Consider the following 24,342-nt stretch of genomic DNA (forward strand, 5'->3'; position numbering starts at 1 on the left):
CTGTACATCTCTATGTCTATATGTCTATGTCTATGATTAAATTAGACCTTTGGAGTCAATTAAAATGCTGTAACTGTTGTTCCAAGCTTTGGCTGAATGCAATCAAGCCAGCAATGGTAACAATGCAGTTGCATATTTCTCCAACGATTTTCTTAGTTAAATGTTGGAAACCTCCTGGTGCATTTTTTATTCCAAATAGCATGACTGTACATTGATAAAATCCAACTGTTATTACAAAATCCAATTAACCTTTATCTCTATCAGTTAATGAAATGTACAATTTCCTATTACAAGTTCAATTTGGTGACATGTTTTTTATATCCTGTAGTGATTGTAACAAGGTCAACCAGGTGGACCTCATGGAATATCAGTTCCCTGATTGGGGCTGTTAACCTGGTCCAATGAGGGAGCCCTAGCTGACACATACAGTGGCAGACAGAGGGCTCTCTACGCGGGAGTCCTCCCCTTTCTCTCGGGGATCTGGGGTGGAGGGTGCTGCATGCAACGGTCCCCTGCAACCGCAGATTGTGGTGGTTCACGGACTCCCAGCCCAACTGCTTGTTCTATGGTGCTGTGGAGTCCGTGGACCATGTATATATTGGGTGTGGACATTTGCACTCCCTTTTTGATTTTCTTAAAAACCTCCTCCTCTGCTTTTGGTTGCACTTCAGTCCCACGCTCCTGATCTTCGGGCACCCGGTACGGAAGAGGGAGGGCAGGTCTGAAGACCTCCTCTTGGGTCTGCTCCTGGGCCTGGCCAAACTGGCCATTAACAGGTCGAGGCAGCGGGCCGTGGAGAGAGTTGTTAGGGCCGACTGCCTGCCCCTCTTCTGCGGTTACTTTGGAGCCTGGGTGTCCTTGGAGAAGGAGCATGCTGTGTTCACCAACATTCTGGAGTTGTTCTGGGAGAGGTGGGCGCCGCAGGGAGTGGAGTGCATTATTTCCCCCTCTAACTCTATTTTGATTTAGTCCCTGCCCTCCCCTTCACTGTTTGATCACACAGCATTGCCCTTTGATGTGAAGGGCACTGCTTGTCACTGACCACTCGGGTGTTTCCTATCTTCCTGGTGATGGAAACTGAATAAAGAATTCATGCACCTTGTGTCTCTCACTGTGTCTCACACCTGCACACACACAACATGGGTGCTGGGGAATAAATAAGCACTACTGCAGTTAGGCGGGAGTGTGGGGGTTTAAAAAAAAGGAAAAAAAAGAGAGTCAGAGGTTCTGTTAACTCTGGGAGCTGGCTTTGAGGGAGCTGGATCGGTGTCAAGGACTTTCCACGTGTAAATAAAGGGTGGCTTCATGATGAGATATCAGCCTCTGTGGAGTTATTTCAATCCAGTTCTTTAATGTAGTCTTTGAGTTGTGGAACTGGGTACAAATCTGCTTTTGATATCACATTGATTTCATCATAGTCAATGCAAAATCTTCATGATCCACTGGTTTCAGAACCATTGTGGTAGATAAATTCCAATGACTGTGACTTATTTCAATAGCATTTTTGATCATAATCTCTTGAATTTTTGGAAGTTGGTGAAATTAAGTCTTTGACTTATTGAAGCTAAATTCTGTGGATTGACCATGTAAAGATGTTTCATAGACAATGCATCCCCTGCATTAACATCATGTTTTTCTTGCCCTATTCTTACATATCAATTTTTGAGTTTGCTTTCACCTTTGTCAGTCACTTCATTTTTCTTTAAGATAGAATATTCTGCTAGTTATCTTTTTAAGCATCCTCCTATTATATAATGTTATGTACTGAAGGAAAACATTTTTTGAATTTTAGATTTATGATTCATTCTCCAATTGTTCTGGTATAGTTATTTCACTCCCTAAATCTTTCACTACCATAAAGATATGTTACCTTTGACTATCCTTCCTGTCAAAGTATTACGTCACATTTGTTGATTTATCTTCCTGTCTACACATAACTCATATCAAATAAAAACAAAATACTCTAGTGTTGGAAATCTGAACTAAACACAGAAAATTCTGGTTAAATTTAGCAGGTCTGGCAGGTCTGTAAACAGAGTTCTAAAGACGATGCTTATGAGACTTGAAACATTCATTCTGTCTCTCTCCCTACAGATGCTGCCGAGACTTGCTGAATTTCTCCAGCATTCGGTTTTTCCTATCTATTTCTATCTTTGAGTTTCCTTTTGATTTGATAAAGTCCAGCGACCATCACTTTTAATGGTTCTCCAGTGATAAATAATAATGCTAACACGTTGTTTCTAGCAACAAAATTCAGAACTCTAGCCTTTTAACAGCTCTAGTTCTCATTGTTTGCTGAACACTTTTGAAATGCTTTTCAGTCAACTCATGTGCTTCAGTTAGTTTGTCTCAGAAACTCAAAACATAGGGTGGAAGTATCATAGAGTCATACAGCACGGAAACTGACCCTTCAGCCCAAATCATCCATGCTGACCAGGTTTCATGAACCAAACCAGTCCCATTTGCCTGCACCTGGCCTATATCCCTCTAACCCATTCCTATCTATGTACCTGTCCAAAATCCTTTTAATGTTGTAATTGTACTTGCCTCTCTACTTCCTCTGCAGCTCTTGCTATTCACACTGCACCTTCTGTGTGAAAACATTGCCCCTCAGGTCCCTTTTAAATCTTTCCCCTCTCACCTTAAACCTGTGCCCTCTAGTTTTGGTCTCCCCTACCTTTGATTATTCACGTTATCTATACCTCTCATTGAGTCATAGAGTCATAGAGATGTACAGCATGGAAACAGACCCTTTAGTGCAACTCATCCATGCTGACCAGATAACCCAACCTAATCTAGTCCCACCTGCCAGCACCGGGCCCATATACCTCCAAACCCTTCCTATTCATATACCCATCCAAATGCCTCTTAAATGTTGCAATTGTACCAGCCTCCATCACTTCCTCTGGCAGCTCATTCCATACATGTACCACCCTCTGCGTGAAAAAGTTGCCCCATAAGTCTCTTATTTCTCTTTCCCCTCTCACCCTAAACCTATGGCCTCTTGTTCTGGACCCGCCCGCGCCCCCACCCCAGGGAAAAGACTTTGCCTATTTACGCTATCCATGCCCCTTATAATTTTGTAAACCTCTATAAGATCACCCCTCAGTCTCCAACGCTCCAGGGAAAATAGCTCCAGCCTGTTCAGCCTCTCCCTATAGCTCAAATCCTCCAACCCTGGCAACATCCGTGTAAATCTTTTCCGAACCCTTTCAAGTTTCACAAAACTTTCCGATAGGAAGGAGAACAGAATTGCATACAATATTCCAATAGTGGCCTAACCAATGTCTTGTACAGCTGCAACATGACCTCCCAATTCCTGTACTCTGACCAATAAAGGAAAGCATACCAAACACCTTCTTCACTATCCTATCTACCTGCGACTCCACTTTCAAGAAGCTATGAATCTGCACTCCAAGGTCTCTTTGTTCAGCAACACTCCCTAGGACCTTACCATTAAGTGTATAAGTCCTGCTCAGAATTGCTTTCCCAAAATGCAGCAGCTCACATTTATCTGAATTCAACTCCATCTGTCACTTCTCAGCCCATTGGTGCATCTGGTTTATGAACCTCTATAATGTCACTCCTCAGCCTCCTTTGCTGCAAGGAAAAAAAGTCCCAATCTATCCAGCCTCTGCTTATAACTAAAACCCTCTAACATCCTTGTAAATCTTTTTGCACCCTTTCCAGTTTAATAACATCCTTCCTACAGCAGGGCAATCAGAATTGTATGAAGTACTCCATACATGGCCTTTCCAATACCTTGTACAGCTGTAACATGATGTCCTAACTTCTATACTCAGTGCTCTAACTAATAAAGACAAGTGTGGCAAACACCTTCTTCATCACCCTGCCTACCAGTGATGCCACTTTGCAGAAACTATGTACCTGCACTCACAGGTCTCTCACACTCCCCAACGCCCTACCATAAGCTTTGAGCTTTGATTTATAAAATTCTCTTTAATCAATTTCAGGGGGTTCTCTCATTTTATGTCAAAGTATCAGATCTTGACTCTGAAGAGGTAACCCTAACAACATAGTGTGGCACGGTGGCTCAGTGGTAGCACTGCTGCCTCACAGCACGTGGGTCCCAGGTTCGATCTGGTTCCAGGCAACTGTCTATGTGGAGTTTGCACATTCTCCCCATGTCTGCGTTAGTTTCCTCCGGTTTCCTCCCACAGTCCAAAGATGTGCAGTTCAGGTGAATTGGCCATGTTAAATTGCCCATAATGTTAGGTGCATTAGTCAGAGGGAAATGGGTCTGGGTGGGTTGCTCTTTGGAGGGTCAGTGTGGACTGGTTGGGCCGAAGGGCCTGTTTGCACACTGTAGAGAATCTAATCTAATCTAAATAGTAACAAGGGAATTCCAGTCATTAGGACATTCCTGAAAATATCCTCTCATCATGGTCTTCAAAGTTTGATGCCATGTTTCCAAAGTTGAGTAAAACTTTAGAGGACAAACTGAAAACACAAACTATTTTATTCCCAAACTATTAATTTGGTGAATGCTTGTGATATAATATTTTGACCCAGACCTGAGTGGGTAATCCACATCTCATTCACTTTTGAACTAACCTTTCCACCACATTTTTGCCATAATTTGCACCAGAGATGCTGTTTTATATTGACTTCTCTTTCTCGAGCTCACATCAAAACCAAACAGATACAATTTTCCAGGGCTTTACAAAATCCTCCAGGTCAGAATTCATGCATGGTTTACTTCCCTGTAACCAGAGACCAATGATGATACTGTCTGGGATTATTCTCTTTGCACTAAGAAGCTCACTGATAGCAAAATAAAAAAGTAACCTTTGCTAGATTTCAACTCTGTGTTCTATCAACCTATGGAAGAAACATGATTTCAGCTGGACAAAAATTCTAGGCTGGAAATGTCACTAGTACATAGATGTCACTTTTTTTCCCATCTGTAGGGGATGCTGATAAAGATTAAGCTCTTCAGCTGTTCTTTAACTGGCACTTCGAAAAAGAGTAGCAACCTATCACACCTGGGATTTGTATATTGGATAATATGATAGTCACAATGATTGTCAAACTTGTGAAACTTGAGCACTCACTCTAGTATGTGGTTTCATAACAAGTGCAGAGATGTTTCGTAAGAAGGGCAGTACAACTCAATGAGGTGTTTCAAGTCATTCAGATATTCTCCAGAAAAAACATGGCTGACCACAAGTGTTAATGCTCATAATGCATTTTCCAACATTGTCCTGGGGGACCTACAGAGCAAAGTGGGTCATCTTCATTAACTGTGCAATTAAGCAAACTTCCATCTGCCGATCCAGTTCCTTTTCTAGCAGAGGGAGTTGCCTCATGTTCCACTATACTCATCCTCAGGATCAACTGCTGAAAAAATAATGGCTGAGAGTAAGCACATGTTGAAGAGGAATTTTACAAGTCATCAACAACCATATTCTTGTTGGAGACATAGTCAAGGGCACAGATTGTGGTCAAGGATGAAATGCTGAGTTTCATAGATAGCTTGCAATATGTTTCCCAGCTCGGAGACACATCTCATTACTAGATGATACAACTCCCAGTGTTATCAACCAATCTATGACCCCAGCCAGACATGGGAACATTTCAGCACAACAGAATAGCAGCATAACAGTCTCAGAAAAATAGAGAATGCTCCCAGAAAGATAGAGGATGCTCAGCATGATTTTCACTGTCTTTCAAGTTGAAATCTTTTCAAGTTGAATCCTTCCCATCTCCAAAAGCTGACCTTTCAGTTGTGACATTCATCTCTTCTGTGTGAAGAGGAATCTGTAAGCCAGGAGAGAATCTATCTGTCTGCAAGTCATGAGTCTGTATAATCCATCCATAATATCAAGTGTCCCACAGAATAACACGATTGTGCCTATGAGCACTATGGCTTACTTGAAAGTACCCTCCCAATTTAGTCAGCAGTCAGACTGGCAGAACCCAATAGCATCTGATACAAAGTATGAGGAGTCATCATTGCTGCTGACATCCGTCTTGTTTTTGTAACTTATAAGTTTTGATCTCCCAGGCAATTTCCATGGAATCTGACATATCTGGGATTCTGCTGGAAAAGCACAGCAGGTCAGGTAGCATTCAAGGAGCAGGACAATCAATGTTTTGGGCAAAGGCTCTTCATCAGAATTGGGCTTTTGCCCAAAACGTTGATTTTCCTGCTCTTCGGATGCTGCCTGACCTGCTGCGCTTTTCCAGCACCACGCTAATCTTAACTCTAATCTCCAGCATTTGCAGTACCCACGTCTGCCTATATCTGGGATTCTGCAATATCTTGATGTGCAAATCTAGTCAATCCCTCAGAATATCTGGCCATTCAACTCATTCCTCTTCCCCACTACACACAGACACTTACACACATACCCACATGAAAATCCCTCTTGTCAGAACCCTCCCATCCAAATAATTACTTACTCAGCAGCCCTTTGATCTATATTGCTTCCAGAGTGCTTCTGCTGGACTGCATGTGGCAGTTGGTCATGTGGTTTCATCCTGGTCTTTGGCTTATTAGCATTCCAGCTTTTAGAGCATCACAACTCCTAAAGCACTAACACTGCATGCAATCACTCAGACAGCATCCCTCTCCTCTCTCTCTCTCCACTCTACACTGCCCATTTTGATGCAGGTGTTTACAAAGCTGATTCTCCAGACCAGAGTAAGGAAACAGTCTAACAGGTAGGAGCAACACACAACAAAGTGGGAAAATTCCTGGTTTCTCCCATAATCTGGATGCAGTCAATCTCTAACAGTTTTTGTCTGCACCATGCCAGTTCAGAAACACCCCGGTTTCTTAAGGCTTTCCTGTAATCAAAAAGAAATTGGGCTCAAGAATCATCCACTTTTATTTTCTGACATCTATCCACTTGCTGAGAGTATGGTGCTGAGAAAGCATAACAGCTCAGGCAGTATCTGAGGACCAGGAGATTTGACATTTTGGGCATAAGCCTTTCATCAGGAATGAGGCTAGTAGGCCGGGGGACTGAGAGATAAATGGGAGGGGTTGGGGGGAAGGTAACTGAGAATGCGATAGGTAGATGAAGGTGGGGCAGAAGGTGATAGGTGGGAGAGGATCTCCAGCTGATCTCTAGCATCTGCAGTCCTCACTTTCTTATAGTTGATCTATCACGTTGCTCCAGGATAATGCTGCCACTGCTTCTGGACAGGTCATCTACAGCACAATAGGAAGGTCATGATGCCAATCAGAGCGTAACACTGATTTGATGTAAGAGGTATAATTTTAGAACTCAATATTTCAGTCAATGCCTTCGCAACCTTGACCAGCTGAATGGGCACTCAGCAGCAAAAGGAATGTCCATCAGTGCTACTTTTTGATTGAGTTATATTGATTAATGTGATTGCAAAAACATTTGATGGTTTCCAGAGTTGTTTAAGGTTGTTAAAATCATAGGGAGTTGTGTGCCAAAAGAGTTCTGATTTTGCATATAAAACTTCAGGTACAGTCCAACTGAAGCAAGAATTCACTACATCTGTACTTAATCCCGATTGTAATAAAGGCTAACATACCATTAGCCTTCCTAAAATTTCGTGCACTTGCAAGTTATCCTTCAAAGACTTATCAGCAAGGACACCTAAGTCTTTTGGTAGATTGTCTAACCTCTTATCAGTTAGAAAGTACTCTGCACATCAATATCTTGAGCAGGCTTGATAGTGTAGATGGACAGAAACAGTTTCCACTTATAAAAGGTTCAAGAACCATAGGGCACAGATTTAAAGTGATTTGCAAATGAAGCAAATGTGATACAAGAAAATCCTTTTCACGCATACAGCATAGAAGTGTGGTGATTGCAGACTCAGCTGAAGCATTAAAGAGGACGTTGGATGAATACTTGGATTTAAATAATGTGCAAAGAAATGGGGAGAAAGCAAGGGGTGGCAGTAGATAATGATGATCAGTGGAAAAGCCATGGAGATATGATGGGCCAAATAGCTTCCTTCTGTGCTGGAACACGTCTGTGATTCTTTGATCTTCAATGGTTTCAGCCTGTCCCTCAGCCTCAGTTGTGAACTCTCTAATGATGGCCATCTCCTCCATGGGACTAAAAACATACCTCTCCCTGTTGGTCAGCTCCTGCTATCTCCAATTATGCAACCATATGCCTTATCCTCCATCAAGGTGCCAAAAACAGCATCAGAAAATCTTGAAGCATATTTTGTGTCCTGTTGTACCATCATTTCCTCTTCTTTCTTCTGCAAATGGTTCCGACGCATGCAGCAACTAGAATGCCCTTCTTCTTAAAGAGATTAAGGTTGTCTTTATGTAATGCAGGGTAAAAACAACGACTGCAGATGCTGGAAACCAGATTCTGGATTAGTGGTGCTGGAAAAGCACAGCAGTTCAGGTAGCATCCGAGGAGCAGTAAAATCGACGTTTCGGGCAAAAGCCCTTCATCAGGAATGTTATGTAATGCAGTTTCACCTAAAGTTGTGCTGGCATTGCATAATTTTGGGCCCAGCTGAGACTTGCAACTGCTCAGCAGCACATTTAGCAGTGAATGTATGCAAATGACTCCTCAGTATGAATACCCCATTAAACTTCACAGAAGCAGGTTAATTTTATATTCTGATCTGTGCAGCTGATTTTTTGGGTCCTGTCTAAGTCCACAGCCAAAGTATGTGCATGTTATAACAGACCTTTATTCTGTCCACAACACTCAGACCTTTGGAGTTTCTTTTGCTGCAATCTTTTTTTTCTGCAGCTGGGTATGCATTTAGTGGCCTAAAATTGTTTTCTTTAGCAGGAGATGAATAGTGTCCTAGTGTAGGACATAATATTCTCATGTCATCATGATGAGAATTATCCATTTTCAGTGCTTTGTGAATTTCATGATGGTGGTTACTTGTAAGATGAGGATGACAGACAAAGTTGCAATATTTTTATTTGGTGACTTCTCATATCAAACTTACGATTTCAACTTAAAGGCATGATACATACCAGGCTCACAATGATCACAGTCTGATGTCAGTAAAGGTAATCAACTTAGTCATCATAAGTTCACAATAAGTTCATAAGAAACAGGCCATTCGACCCATCAAGTGTGAAGTTTGCACATTCTCCCTGTGTCTGCGTGGGTTTCCTCCGGGTGCTCCGGTTTCCTCCCACAGTCCAAAAATGTACAGGTTAGGTGAATTGGCCATGCTAAATTGCCAGTAGTGTTAGGTGAAGGGTTCAATGTAGGGGACTGGGTGGGTTGTGCTCCGACGGGTCAGTGTGGACTTGTTGGGCCGAAGGGCTTGTTTCCGCACTGTAAGTAATCTAAGTAATCTAATCTAAAGTCTGCTCTACCATTCGATCATGGCTGATATGCTCTTCACCCCCATTTTCCTGCCTCTCTGCATATGCCTTCAACCCCTTTACCAATTAAAAATCTGGCTAGGTCCTCCTTAAATATACTCACTGTCCCTGCATCCGCAGAATTCCACAAATTCAGAACCCTTTGGGAGAAGCAGCCCTCGCAAAACTGGAATTATTGAAAATTATGAGGCAATCTCTCTGCTAATTGGAATCAAATCTGACACTTAGGAGGATGGTTGTGATTGCTAGAGGTAGTCATCTCAGTTCTAGGATACCTCAACAGGAGTTCCTCAGGGTAGTGTCCAACGTCCAACCATCTTCAGCTGCTTCATCAATGACATTCCTTCCATCATTAGGTTAGAAATGGGCTGATGGTACAATATTCAGCATTATTTGTGACTCCTGAGATACTGGAGCAGTCTATGTTCAAATGCAACAAGACCCAAACAATATCCAGGCTTGGGCTGAAAACTGGCAAGTAACATTTATGCCACACAAATGCCAGGCAATGACCATCTCCAATAAGAGACAATCTAATCATTGCCCTTTGAATTCAATGGTGTTACCATCATTAAATCCTCCACTAACAACATTCTAGGGTTACCATTGACTAGAAACTCAACTGGGCTTGTCATAAAAATACAGTAGCTAAAAGAGAATGTCAAAGGCTAGGAAAACTGCAGCAAATAACTCACCTCCTAACTACCCAAAGCCTACAAGGCACAAGTCAGGAATGTGATGGAATACTCTCTAATTAGCCAATGAATGCAGCTCCAACAACAACTCATACAGTTTGTCACCATCCAGAGCAAAGCAATCCATTTGACTGGTATTACATTCACATTCCATTCCCTCCATCTGCGACACTCAGTAGCACTATCTATAAGATGCACTAAAATTCTTTGGACTGCACCTTCAAACTAACAAATACTTCTGTCTAGAAGGACAAGAGCAGCAGATACACAGGAACACACCACATGCACATTCCCTCCAAGCCACTCACCATCCTGACTTGGACATATATCATTGCTCCTTCACTATTACTGTGTCAAAATCCTGGAATTCCCTCCCTAAGGGCATTGTATGTCTCGACAGAACTTGGACTGCAGGGGTTCAAGAAGGTAACTCAGTACTCCCTTCTCTGGGGCAACTAGGGATGGACAATAAATGCTGGAACAGTCCATGACACTCACATTCCATGAGTAAACAATAAAAAAAGTGTATCAATAGCTGCAGTAGCAACAGAAAAGCATTTATCTTAATATAGCCCATGGAATTTAGCAGTAATACCTGCATTAATAATAGTAGAAGCTATTTAGTTGTTGATGGATCTGTTTGTTGCAGATTTGTAGAGACCAAAAATGTTTCAGATTTGATCTTTGGTCTATGGCTCTATAACTGATCTCAGCCAGTGCAACAGTTGAAGGAAGGAAAATCAGCCATGATTTATTTGTTTGATCTCGATCCAGCTTGATGGGACAGACAGGGAAGTGAAGTTGAGGACACATCAGATTAGCGCTGGCCTTATTAAATGGTGAAGCAGGCTTGAGGGACTGAATGTCTAATCCTCCTCCCAATCCTTGTGTACTGGAGTTCCAATACTTACTGCTAGATAGATTATGCATGAGCATGAGACGAGGGCAGAGTTGAACAGGCTGTACAATATATAAATAAGACATTTGAAACTAACTTGATAGAATAGAGAATAATAGTTAGAACATTTAAAAAACACCAAATAGTCTTAACAGCAACATCAACAAACATATCAAGATGTTCAACTCTCTTACAAAGGTTTTAAATTGGATTCATGATAGAGAGTCAATAAGAATGACTTTGTGAAGAGGGAGTTAAATATGTATGCACAGAGCTTTGGTTTTCCTAGATTCCCCAAATCAAACAGGCATCAAGAATATGAATCCCTACTTACACCACTGTCAAAGTGAGGCTGATATTCAGTCTGATATGAAAAGGCATTAATATTCCGTATTCCTCTTTCTATCTCTTAAAACATACATGCCCAGGCTGCTATTCTTGTTTTCTTCCTCTTACTTTTGAATGAAAGCAAGCAAGGGAATGTTACTGAGTGAACCATATTGCAATCCCCCTGCTCCCTACCTCCCATGACACACATGAAAAGGCTCTATTAAAATTATAGAAAAAGCAGATTTAATTGAACTCCTTTACTTGCACTGGAACTGTTTAATTTGCACAATAGCTTCTATTTCTTTTCCTCTTGTTTGAATGTTGGAAAGTAAAACAAAATCTGCCTTCTAAAAAACAAATTAAAGCAGAGAGATTAATTGTTTTCAATAAATAAATCAGTAATGGAGAATCTTCAGTGGTGAGGTGAAGAAGTGTATAAAACTTATATATTCCTGTAAGGTACAAAGGGTTTATCAAAGGATGAAGTTTCATTATGAACCAATAAAGACATGAAAACTAAACCTGGAAGTTTAAAGGGAAGTGTATAATCAAACTGTACCTTACAATATTAAGGGAAATTATGTGGATTATTGAAATTGTTGTAACGCATCAGCTGAGCTGAGACAAATGCACTATCTTTTTACAGTTTTCTGCTCCCCAGATCACAAGAAAGTAATAATGGTTTTACCCAATTCCTGCTATGCTACTTGTATAATTTCTTTATATAAAATTTAAAATAAAATAATCCATCAACCAGGTTTCTTCAATGAACACAAAATTGTTGATTTAACATGAAACATATTATTCAATGAGGATACAAAGCTAGTTAATATACTACATTTATAAGAAGGAAATATAAACATTTGCTACTCTACATAACCCAAAGCAGACACAAACACTCGGCAAGGGGAACAAAAAAACAGAATTCTCTTGGCAGCAATGGATCAATGTAGAAATTGTCCAGACTTCCCCTCACTATTTATTCTCACTACTGCTTTCATCCTCCACAGTCTATACTACCTGATATACATGAGTTGGCTTATCTTCCCATATTGTTTTGACATATTGATAGGACAGATCTGATTGTTCTACTGTCAGTTAAGGGTGTTCATCAATTAATTTACTTTACCAATTCTTCTGACTACCTTATATGGACTACTCTACTGTGTATTCAACACAGTTCAGCAGTAATAATAATATCTCATCCCAGGTTCAAATGTTCAGGAGTTGGCATGCTTGTCAGCCCATTTCTTCACAGTTGTTTGTAATGCTCTAAGGTATTCTTGAGGTGTTCTTGTTCTTTGCACGGTCCTGTGAGCCACTTCTGGAACACAAATACATAGTCTAACATAGCAAATTTGTTCGGGAGAAAGTGAGGACTGCAGATGCTGGAGATCAGAGTCAAAAAGTGTGGTGCTGGAAAAGCACAGCAGGTTAGGCAGCTCCTGAGTAGCAGGAGAGTCAACATTTCAAGCATGTGCTCTTCATCAGGAATGTGGGATCCCATATTCCTGATGAAGAGCTCATGCTCGAAACATCGACTCTCCTGCTCCTCGGTTGCTGCCTGACCAGCTGTGCTTTTCCAGCACCACACGTTTTGACTCTGATAGCAAATTTGTTCCCCTGTCCTACAAACTTTTTCTTGATGAGGTTCGGAGGCTTCTTATCTCAGTTGATCAACTAGTTCAAAAGGATTAAAATAAGTGGATTCATTAGTCCAATCCTTTTCCCAACCATGAGGACATTTATCACATTATGCCCTGATCATCACCTTAAGAGACCACAACTGTTCACTTTATACATTAATGACCTAGCTGAAGGAACTGAGGGCATTCTGGCTAAGTTTGCAGACAATACAAAGATAGGTAGAGGGACAGGTAGCACTGACGAGGCAGCGAGGCTGCAGAAGGATTGGACAGGTTAGGAGAGTGGGCAAAGAAGTGGCAGATAGAGTACAACGTGGGAAAGTGTGAGGTCATGCACTTTGGTCGGAAGAATAGAGGCATGGACTATATTCTAAATAGAGAGAAAATTCAGAAGTCTGAAGTGCAAAGTGAATTGAGTCCAGGATTCTCTCAGGTTAAACTTGCAGTTTAAGTCAGTAGTTGGGAAGGCAAATGCAAGGATGGCATTTATTTTGAATTGGCTTCAATATAAAAGCAGGGATGTATTTCTGAGGATCTATAGACAATAGACAATAGGTGCAGGAGTAGGCCATTCTGCCCATCGAGTCTGCACCACCATTCAATATGATCATGGCTGATCATCCTTAATCAGTATCCTGTTCCTGCCTTATCTCCATAACCCTTGATTCCACTATCCTTGAGAGCTCTATCCAACTCTTTCTTAAATGAATCCAGAAACTGGGCCTCCACTGCCCTCTGGGGTGGAGCATTCCACACAGCCACCACTCTCTGGGTGAAGAAGTTTCTCCTCATCTCTGTCCTAAATGGTCTACCCCGTATTTTTAAGCTGTGTCCTCTGGTTTGGCACTCACCCATCAGCGGAAACATGTTTCCTGCCTCCAGTGTGTCCAATCCTTCAATAATCTTATATGTCTCAATCGGATCCCCTCTCAGTCTTCCAAACTTAAGGGTATACAAGTCCAGTCGCTCCAGTCTTTCAGCGTAAGGTAGTCCCGCCATTCCAGGAATTGACCTCGTGAACCTACGCTGCACTCCCTCAATAGCCAGAATGTCTTTCCTCAAATTTGGAGACCAGAACTGCATACAATACTCCAGGTGTGGTCTCACCAGGGCCCTGTACAGCTGCAGAACAAGCTCTTTGCTTCTATACTCAATCCCTCTTGTTATGAAGGCCAGCATGCTATTAGCCTTCTTCACTACCTGTTGGACCTGCATGCTTACCTTCATTGACTGGTGTACAAGAACACCCAGATCTCTCTGTACTGCCCCTTTACATAAATTGATTCCATTTAGGTAGTAATCTGCCTTCCTGTTCTTGCCACCAAAGTGGATTTATCCACATTAAACTGCATCTGCCTTGCATCTGACCACTCACCTAACCTGTCCAGGTCACCCTGTAATCTCCTAACATCCTCATCACATTTCACCCTGCCATCCAGCTTAGTATCATCAGCAAATTTGCTAATGTTATTACTAATACCATCTTCTATATCATTAGTATATATTGTAAAAAGCTGTGGTCCCAGCACTGATCCCTGCGGTACCCCAGTGGTCACTGCCTGCCATTCCGAAATGGAGCCGTTTACCACTATCCTTTGTTTCCTGTCAGCCAACCAATTTTCAATCCAATCTAGTACTTTGCCCCCAATACCATGTGCCCTGATTTTGCTCACTAACCTCCTATGTGGGACTTTATCAAAAGCTTTCTGAAAGTCCAGATACTGGCTCTGGTCAGACCACATTTGGAGTATTGTGCAGAGGTTTGGGCCCCATATGTCAGGAAGGATTTATTGGCTCTAGAGTGTGTTCAGTGGATATTCACAAGAATGGGTCCAGGAATGAAAAGCTTAACATATGAGGAACGTTTGGGAATTCTGGGTTTATACTTGATGAGTTTAGAAGGATGAGGGGGGATCTAACTGAAACATACAGAACACTGAATGGCCTGGACAAAGTAGATCCATTGGTAAGAGAGACTAGGATCTGAGGGCACAACCTTAGATAAAGGGAAGACCTTTTAGAATGGAGAAAGGATAAACTGCTTCAGCCAGAGAGTGGTGAATCTATGGAAATCACTTCCACAGAAGGCTGTGGAGGCCAGGTCATTTAGTATATTTAAGACTGAGATAGATAGGTTTTTGAGTATCAAGGGGATCAAGGGTCATGGGGAAAAGGTGGGAGAATGAGATTGAGAAATGTATCAGCCATGATTGAATGACAGAGCAAACTTGATGGACTGAATGACCTTATTTCTACTTCTATGTCTTATGGTCTTATGGTTTATTGGCACCTTTTAAAAGTTCCTCATCTCTGTGGTGATATGCAGAAGACTCTAATTATGTTATATTTAGACAACTCATATCATCCTGATATGATATTTTACTTCAATCTGATTGGACCTCCATCACTAATCAATGTCAAGTGAAGAAATGGGCTAGCTTCCCTACCACAACCTTAACCATGATTGTTTTAAAGGGTGGGTCCTTGACAATGGAGTAGCCATTTCCCTCATTGCAAAGATATTTGGTGGACTACTTTTGTTTCCAGTAATTGTTCCACCAACACCCTTAATGATTCCTCAAAAACCGCATGGGAATTAAAGGTGTCAGTTTTATATCATGCCGTAGATTTCTTGTGTAGTTTTCTGGCGCATGTTACAAAATGCAACAGATTGTCATGAAGACCTGGCCAATAAAATCCTTGACTTCTATAGGGTTGGGTCTTTCATATTCCTACGTGTCCTGTCAAAGGAATTTTATGAACTGACATTGTTTGATAATATTTGGGCTTTATTTTCCAGCTTTTTCAATTCCAAAGTTCTTTCTGTTTCCTTCTGTATTTTTGGAATTCCATTTCTAACTGCTTCATTTCTTTTTCATGTTCAAGCTGCTTTAACAGCAACTCAATCACATTTATTATATCTAACTCACTACTTGGAGTAAGTGGTCCCTCTTGTATCTCCAGCAATCTTAAACAGTGTGCTGATTCCTCAATTAGCTCCCACATTTTCAGGAAATTCCACCTACAATAATCTTGCTAATCGTCTTATCTTGGAAATTAAAACAGCATTTGCTGGAAAAGCTCAGCAGTCTCGCTGTATCTGTGGAGAGAAAGCAGAATTAACATTTCAGGCTCAGCGACCCTTCTTCAGAACTGATTGTAGCTCAGGATAGATTGGTCTGTTTGGTAAAGAAGGGGTGGGGAAGGGGGAAGGAGTAAATGATATGTGGAGATGGAGCACAGAACGAGAGAACAAATACAGTTGAGCAGACATAGGAATGGGTAAAGGTCAGCCTGGGAAAATGAATAGCTGATCATGGGGACCATTAGTGGCTAACAATGGGGACTATTAGTAGCTGAAAATGTTTGTGGTAGCAGCCCATGTGATAACAAGGCCTGGTGGATGAAGGTTGGGGTAAGAACGTGGGAGAAGGTTCTCATCGCCTTCAAATTGTTGAATTCGATATTAAGGCTGAAGGGTTCCCAAGCAGAAAATGAGGTATTGTTCTTTTAGCTTGCACTGAGCTTCACCGGGGCACTGCAACAAACCTGAGACAGAGATGTCGACCAGGGAACATGGTGGTATGTTGGCATGGCAGGCAACTGGAAATTCCGGGTCCTTTTTGTGGGCAGAATGTAGGTGTTCTTCAGAACAGTTGCCCCAGTCTGTGCTCCATTTATTTCATTACAAAACAATACTCACTTTTAAAACTAATAGCAGTATTGATTAACATTTAATATGTAATCCAGAATTAGAATTGTAGCTTCTTTTAACACCAAAACAGATACACTCACTCAACACAAATGAGAAAAAGAACTCTTCAGAGATGATGTTTTTAAAATCATGAAATAACAACAAATTTATTGGCCAACAATAAAATAAAAATATCCTTATTGGCTAATGGTCTGAAAAATAAAACATAGAATTTTGATGACTTCTTACAATTGACCGGATTTCTTTTGGATTAAATCAAAATGATGATGCCATAGACTAATGGAAGATCTTCCAAACAAAATATTCATATTGCAACTGATTAAATAAATTAAATTAAACTTAACTAAAATGAAGTAAAATGAATTGTGAAAAATTATCAACCAAAGCCTTTAGGGAGACAAGTCTTTAGGGTGAGTTCTTATACGCTTTAATTGCTGGGAAATCTGGCTTTATTCACAACTATGGGTAGGCCTTTGCTGATAGTTGCCTAGCAATCTTATCTGCACTTGATCTTTTGCCTCACGAACCAACAGAGTCTAAGAAGAAGAGAAAAGCATTCAAAGCAGCATTATGGCGTCAAGACCACCTTCTTTGCTTTCATGGTTAAAGTACTTGGGAGATAAGCAGGAGGCTGGGAGAACACAGCAAGCTGAGCAGCATCAGTAGGTGGAGAAGTCAACGTTTTGGATATAACCCTTAAAGGGTGAAAGATGATCTAATTGAAACCGACAAAATCTTTAAAGGAATATACAAGCTAAATGCAGGTAAGATGTTATACCTATTTCAAAGTCTGAAACCAAGAGACTCAAGATCAAAAAAGGGGAGAAGCCACTTAAGACCAATTTTTGTTTAAGTCAGAGGATTATTAATCTTTGGAATTCTATCTCCCAAAGAATTGTGGAAGCTGAAACATAAACAATTTATAAAGTGGACGTCAATAGATTTCTGAATACCAATGACACAAAGGAAAATGGAGAGAATGTGGTAAAACTGATTAGCAATGATTTTACTGAATGATGCAGCAGACTTGAAGGGCTAAATGGCCTACTCGGCTTCCCCTGATATTATGTTTCTTAGGAAATATTATGACAGGGAGGATAGTCAGGAGAGATGTCTATTCATAATGGTCAAGGAGGAAGGGAGTAAAATCAAAATATCAAAACAGTTTAAGAATGAATGAGAAATTTAAAATTTTTCCAGTAATCTGAAGGGAAAATATTATTATGACTGCGACGGGAGGAATGCACTGGACGTCAAGATCCAGTACTCCGTGAGTCACATCATTACTATAAATGTTTTGATTCAACCACAATATTGATCAATTATTTCCCTTTTGTTTTGATATCTAGAATAAAAGAGACTTTCACTTATATATTTTAATTATCTGAAAATACTTTGTTTATTATAAAACAAAACTCACTCTTAAAAACAGTTGGATAAACTGGTTAACATCAAAAATGTTATCTCTAATTAGAACGACATAACCTATTAAACTGAAAACAGACACACAGCACAGAAGAGAACAAAGATTCTGCAGAAAGGGCAAAAGAAACAAACACCCATATTGACCAATAGTCTGAAAATAGAGATTAGAATATGATACACAGTCCATTGGGTTTCTTGATGATTTATTTTTATCCAGAGGATTGTAGGTATCTGAAACTCACTGCCTAAAAGGGTAGTCAAGATGGGAACCTTTAAGAGATTTAAGAACAATAAACTGTAAATGAACACTAGTATTTAAGGCAATGGATCAAGTGCTGGAAAATGATATTAAAATAAATGGATATTTGATGACTGGTGAAGATACCATGGGTTGAATAGTCTCTTTTCATGCTGTACACACTATATGACTCTATAAGAAAAAAATATTATAATCATTAACCAGACTATTCTTAGTTACCTTCTGTAAATCATTCAGGGGAAGATCTTCTATCCCCAGAAATGTGTTAGTAACTGCCAAAGCCATTTTGTAAATTATGCACAAGAAACCTGGTGTCTTTTCCATTATCCTTCACAAATTACTATTACCCAGTTTCTAATTGCAGCTCGTCATAGTCAGGTAGCCCACTGCCAGCCTCTCTTTTATGTTATGATCAAGTTGGGAGAAGTGTACTGTGTTCTCCTGTTCGACTACTCCATGGGTCAGAACATAAATTTAATTTATTACCCGATCCCCTATAGTCAATTACATACTTTTGTTGTATAAGTCTTATCTATCAACCAGGTTTCTTCAATAAGTGTGAAATTATTGAGTCATTATGAAACAAAACTTAATTAATGAAGATGCAAAACTGCTTAACACACTTAATCTGTACAGGCAATGCTCAATTTATGAATATCTGACTTATGAGTAGTTCTTTTATTGACCTTTTAAAAAAACCCAATCCAGGTATTTTCACAATCCTTCAAGTTCAGGTCCAAACAAAATATTAAATACGAATCCACCACAACAGTAGGAGGGTGTAAAGGGAGATCAGAAAGACCAGAAACAGGGTTAGCAGACAATCTAAAGATAAACGGTAAGACTATATGTTAGCTTGAGAAAAAAGAACCAACAAACTTGCATCTTTACAACCATTTTCACAACCTCAGATGTCTCAAACTGTAAAATTGACCAAAAAGGTACTTTATTCTTAAAAATAAGGGGTCTTCACTGTTGAAGAAGATATGAAAACTAATAGTATACAGCAAATTCCTACAAAGAGCAATGAAATAAATAATCAAATCTTTTTTTTAAGTGTTGCAGCTTTGGGGATAAATGTTTTTCATGAGTTCAGGATAAGTTCCCTGCTCTTATTCAAATGTTCTCTCAGTTCATTTATGAAAGTTCGTTCATCTGAAAATTCAACATCTTATTTGAAAATCTATGTTACATAGTAATTTGCTTGTTTGAGAAGTAACATAGTTAATATTAGTTACCCATTGTTAAGGTTCCAGGATCAAATTTTGAGCTATGTCAATCTAATTCCTTACAGACAGAATGGTATGGAAGTGCATTTGACATCCTTGTCTAGGAGGGGAAAAGTAAGCTAGTCTCCTAAACTTTCAATGAACCCATTCAACCCCAATTGATCTGTAATTGTCAGATGAGGACAGTTTGAGGCTTGGCTAGCCTTGAGGATGGCTGTTTGCCCACAGTCAGTTATGTTGCCTTTACTCACTGTCTGCTCATCTGTGACAAGCGGCCACATGGACTTTGGCAATGGACAGCTATTGGTGACGGTGGCAACTTATATTTGGATGATTATTGGCATTTGGAAAGGAAAAGGAAGAAGATAGCTGGAATATAAACAATTCTTGCTTTCACACTTTCATATCTATTGTGAGAATATTGAAGAAATTTATTTATAATAAAAGTGATAATGTTTTGGCACAAAATAAGAGGACAATGAGTTAGCCGCTTGTGACCATCAATTACAAGAAATAGTAGATTAGCAAAGATCTTTGATCTATTGAAATTCATCCTCCAGAAACCTACTAACTCCATTATGGAATTCATTGTGCATTTATTTCACAAAACCTACCAAGGAGATGCAACAACAGAAATTACAACTCACTTAAATATAGAAAATTCTCTTGTGCAGAAGGCCAGACCACTACAAGAAAACAAGAATAAGATGTTATGCCAGTTCTGTCATAAATAAAAACAAAGAGAGCTTCAAAACATTATACAGCCAGCAAAGTGACCACAACATCTGAGGTATCTCAGATTATGGAGTTAGAAAGAAATCTTCAATCATGCCATTATTCAATCATCATCTCACAACTCCAGTGCTGAATCGTGATGACTGAAGCTCCAAGCAGAATGGATGATGCCTGAGGTGCTTTGACAGGAGAAAATTGTATGTATGCATCTGTATAATCATGCTTAGTAAACATCAACATGAACTTAAAAGTTTGAAACCTCAAAAACAGACTGTCAAAAAGAAATTAGGAGTGAGACAACTATAAGCAGCTAATTAAAAAAAAACTATCCTGGAAAAGGATATGCTTAAATCCAAATTGTACTGTGCGAACAGTCAACATTCAGAAATCACTGATCTGCATAAATGGTAGTTAGAATCTTTAACTGTAGCTCATCAAAGTGCAACGCACATATTTGAAATATTTTCCATTTAACGCAAGGGATTAAACAGCAAAGTTTCGAGGGGTGTAGAATGCCTTGGCAGAGCTTAAAATCAAGAAAGGAAAGGACCACAAACAGACTAAAGTTTAACAAGAATTGGAGTAGTTTAACTACCTTAATGAGATAGCTGACTTAAAAGCTCAGCAGTTAGCAATCACACAATACAATCAAGCCTTGGAGACTGAAAAAGAGAAAGTTACAGCAGATTTTCAACATAAAAGAAGTGTAGTGATGGAGGAAAAAATCTTGCTTTCACAGAAATATTCAGAGTTCCAAGTCACTCTGAACTATTTTCTGAGAAAAGCTTTCTGTTGCAATTAATCAGTGATGATGTTATGTTTAAACAAATATAATCTTGATGGACATAACAAATGCCTTTATTTAAGCTCACAGGAGACTGTCTTGGAAAAACAAATTATGTTGAGGATGGAGATCACCTGCAAAATAAGGGTGATCATTTGGAAAAAAAAGCTTAAAAAGTAATGGGGAATTGAATCAGATTGGTCTCCAGCCTGTAGCCCATTGTGCTGGGCAAGGACCTCTTACAGATCCTGGTCCAGAGGCATGGCTCCTTCCTAACACTGATGCATATTTACTTTTTGATGGAGTTACAGATACATTCTTTTCTACGGAGAGCTCACCAATTCACTTGACTCCTGCATTCACTGACCCCAACAATGACAAGGAATTCCATAAGTTCTTCAGTTCCTCCAATAGAGTCAACAGTGTTTTTTAGAGATTAAATGACTCAAAGGAAAGACACTTTGCTGGAATAGTGGAGCACAACTGGGAGTGAATACTTATATCATCATAGAATCCCTACAGTGTGAAACAGGCCAAATTAGCCAAAGTTCACACTGACCCACTGAAGAGTAACCCACCCATACACATTCCCCTACCCTATTACTCCACATTTACTGCTGACTAATGCACCTAATTTTGTTGCCCTGAACACTATAGGCAATTTAGCATAGCCAATTCATTTAACCTGCACATTTTTGGATATGTTCAGAGTTACAGTTTAATTATTAAATACAATATCCTAAAAAGAACTTGAAGGAAATGTGAAGTAAATGCTTAATTATTCCTTTACTCTAACAATGGCTACTGAGCACGTGCAAAAGGAGCTTTGTGATAGTGACTTCAGAACATCTGGACCTTGCGCCTTATTCTGTTAGATTTCAGAGGATGTCTTCACTAATGATTCCTTGTAAACAGATATGTTTAATTATACTTGTGAATGGTTACTGACAAAAATATTCACCTTGCCGTACTACAATCATTTACAGTTTTTCTAACCGGCAAGTCTGGACCTGAACTTTAATTTTTTATATATATGTCATGATTGGAACTAATGGTAGACCTCATTGACTTTGAGGTCACTGATTGGGGTTGTTAACCTGAGCCAATCAGGAAAGCCCTGGCTGACCAACCAGGGAAAAAAAAATAACCAGGAAATTCCAACTCTATTTTGATTTAATCGCTGCCCTCCCCTTCACTGTTTGATCGCACAACATTGCCCTTTTGTGAAGGGCAGTGCTTGTCACTAGCCACTCGGGTGTTTCCTATCTTCCTGGTGGTGGAAATTAATAAAGATTTGTGCACCTTGTGTCTCCCACTGTGTCTCACACCTACACACACGCACCATGGGTGCTGGGGAAAAAATAAGCACTACCGCAGTTAGGCAGTAGTGTGGGGGTTAAAAAAAAAGAAAAAAATCAGAAAAAAAAACAGGAATGTCAGAGGAGAAAAAAAAATAACCAGGGAAAAAAAACTAGGGAATTCCAACTCTATTTTGATTTAATCCCTGCCCTCCCCTTCACTGTTTCATCACACAGTATTGCCCTATGATGTGAAGGGCACTGCTTGTCATTGGCCACTCGGGTGTTTCCTTTCTTCCTAGTGATGGAAATTGAATAAAGATTTGTACACCTTGTGTCTCTCACTGTGTCTCACACCTGCACGCACACATCATGGGTGCTGGGGAAAAATAAGCACTACCGCAGTTAGGCGGTAGTGTGGGGGTTAAAAAAGAGAAAAAAGGAAAAAAAAAGAAAAGATAACCAGGGAAAAAAAATAACCAGGCAATTCCAACTCTATTTTGATTTAATCCCTGCCCTCCCCCTCACTGTTTGATCACACAGCATTGCTCTTTGATGTGAATGGCACTGCTTGTCACTGGCCACTCGGGTGTTTCTTTTCTTCCTGGTGGTGGAAACCGAATAAAGATTCGTGTACCTTGTGTCTCTCACTGTGTCCCACACCTGCGCAACACAACATGGCTGCTAAAAAAGAAAACAAAAAAAAGGAAACAGGAGGGTTGGGGGTTCTATTCACTCTGAAAAAAATAAGTATAACCAGGGAATTTAGAATCCCCTCAGGTCAAGGACGGACTCTGAGCTGGCTGGCTACAGCCAGTCTACTGTGTACAAGTAAATTAAGGGTGACTTGGTGATGGGATACCTTGCAGTAATTTCAGTGATGACAGGAGTAAACAGTGTATGCCTGAAGAACATTTGCTCACAATAATTATTCTTATAGTTGAGATAGGTATTTCTGGCATCATGCCTTCATTTGGGAAGCTTGAATCATTCAGTCCTTCTGTCGAAGACTGGGCCCAGTATGTGTAAAGAATGTGATATATTTTCTGGGCAAGTGACACTGGGGCAGTTTGTGGAATGGGATGCATTGGACATACTGATTTGAGAAGCCTGATGGCTCAGTTGTGGGGATTGTAAGCAAACAGTAAACCAGCTGGATAAATACCCAATTCCTTGCATAGAGGAATTGTATGCAAAGTTGGCAGGGGAACTGTCCTTTATGAAGCTGGACATGAGCCTGCAATTGTGACTGGATGAGGAGTCCTAGAAGTAAACTATAATTAATACCATAACAGTTTGTACCAAAGTACAAGACTGCCATTTGGGGTACCATCAACCTGCACCCTTTTCCAGTGGACTTTACAGAACATTTTACAGGGGCCATGCCAGCTTGCCATTAATCTGAATGACGTTGATAACTGGAAAACCAATAAAGGGCATGTGGAGAACTTGGATATGGTGCTTAACTGTTTCTCCCAGTTGGCATGTGCCTTAGAAGGGAAAAATATGTGTTCCTGGTGCTCCAAGTGACCTCCTTGGGTTACAGAATTGACAAAACTGGGTTAAATCAGTTGGATAATAAAGTGAGGCTGATTAAAGGAACCCCAGCTCCCATCTCCCAAAGATTAGGTCTTACCTTGAGTTAGTGAATTATTATGGAAAATTCATATATAACCTGACCTCCATCTTGGCACCCTTACACCTGCTTTTGTGAAAGAGTCAGTGTTGAAAATGGTTGTGTAGCCAACAATTAGCCTTTAGGCAAGAGATAAATAGTCCCTTGTTGGAGATGGCCATTGCCTGGCAGATATGTGTCGCAAATGTTACCTGGCATTTATTGGTCTGAATCCCGAATGTTGTCCAGTTCTTGCTCCATATGGCCATTGACTGCTTCTGTATCTGAGGAGATGCAAATGATGCTGAATATTGAGCAAACGTCAGCAAACCTCTCCACTTCTGACCTGATGTTGATGGAATGTCATTGATGGAGCAGTTGAAGATAG

Source organism: Chiloscyllium plagiosum, chromosome 15 (assembly GCF_004010195.1).
Source record: "Chiloscyllium plagiosum isolate BGI_BamShark_2017 chromosome 15, ASM401019v2, whole genome shotgun sequence".
NCBI lineage: Eukaryota > Metazoa > Chordata > Chondrichthyes > Orectolobiformes > Hemiscylliidae > Chiloscyllium > Chiloscyllium plagiosum.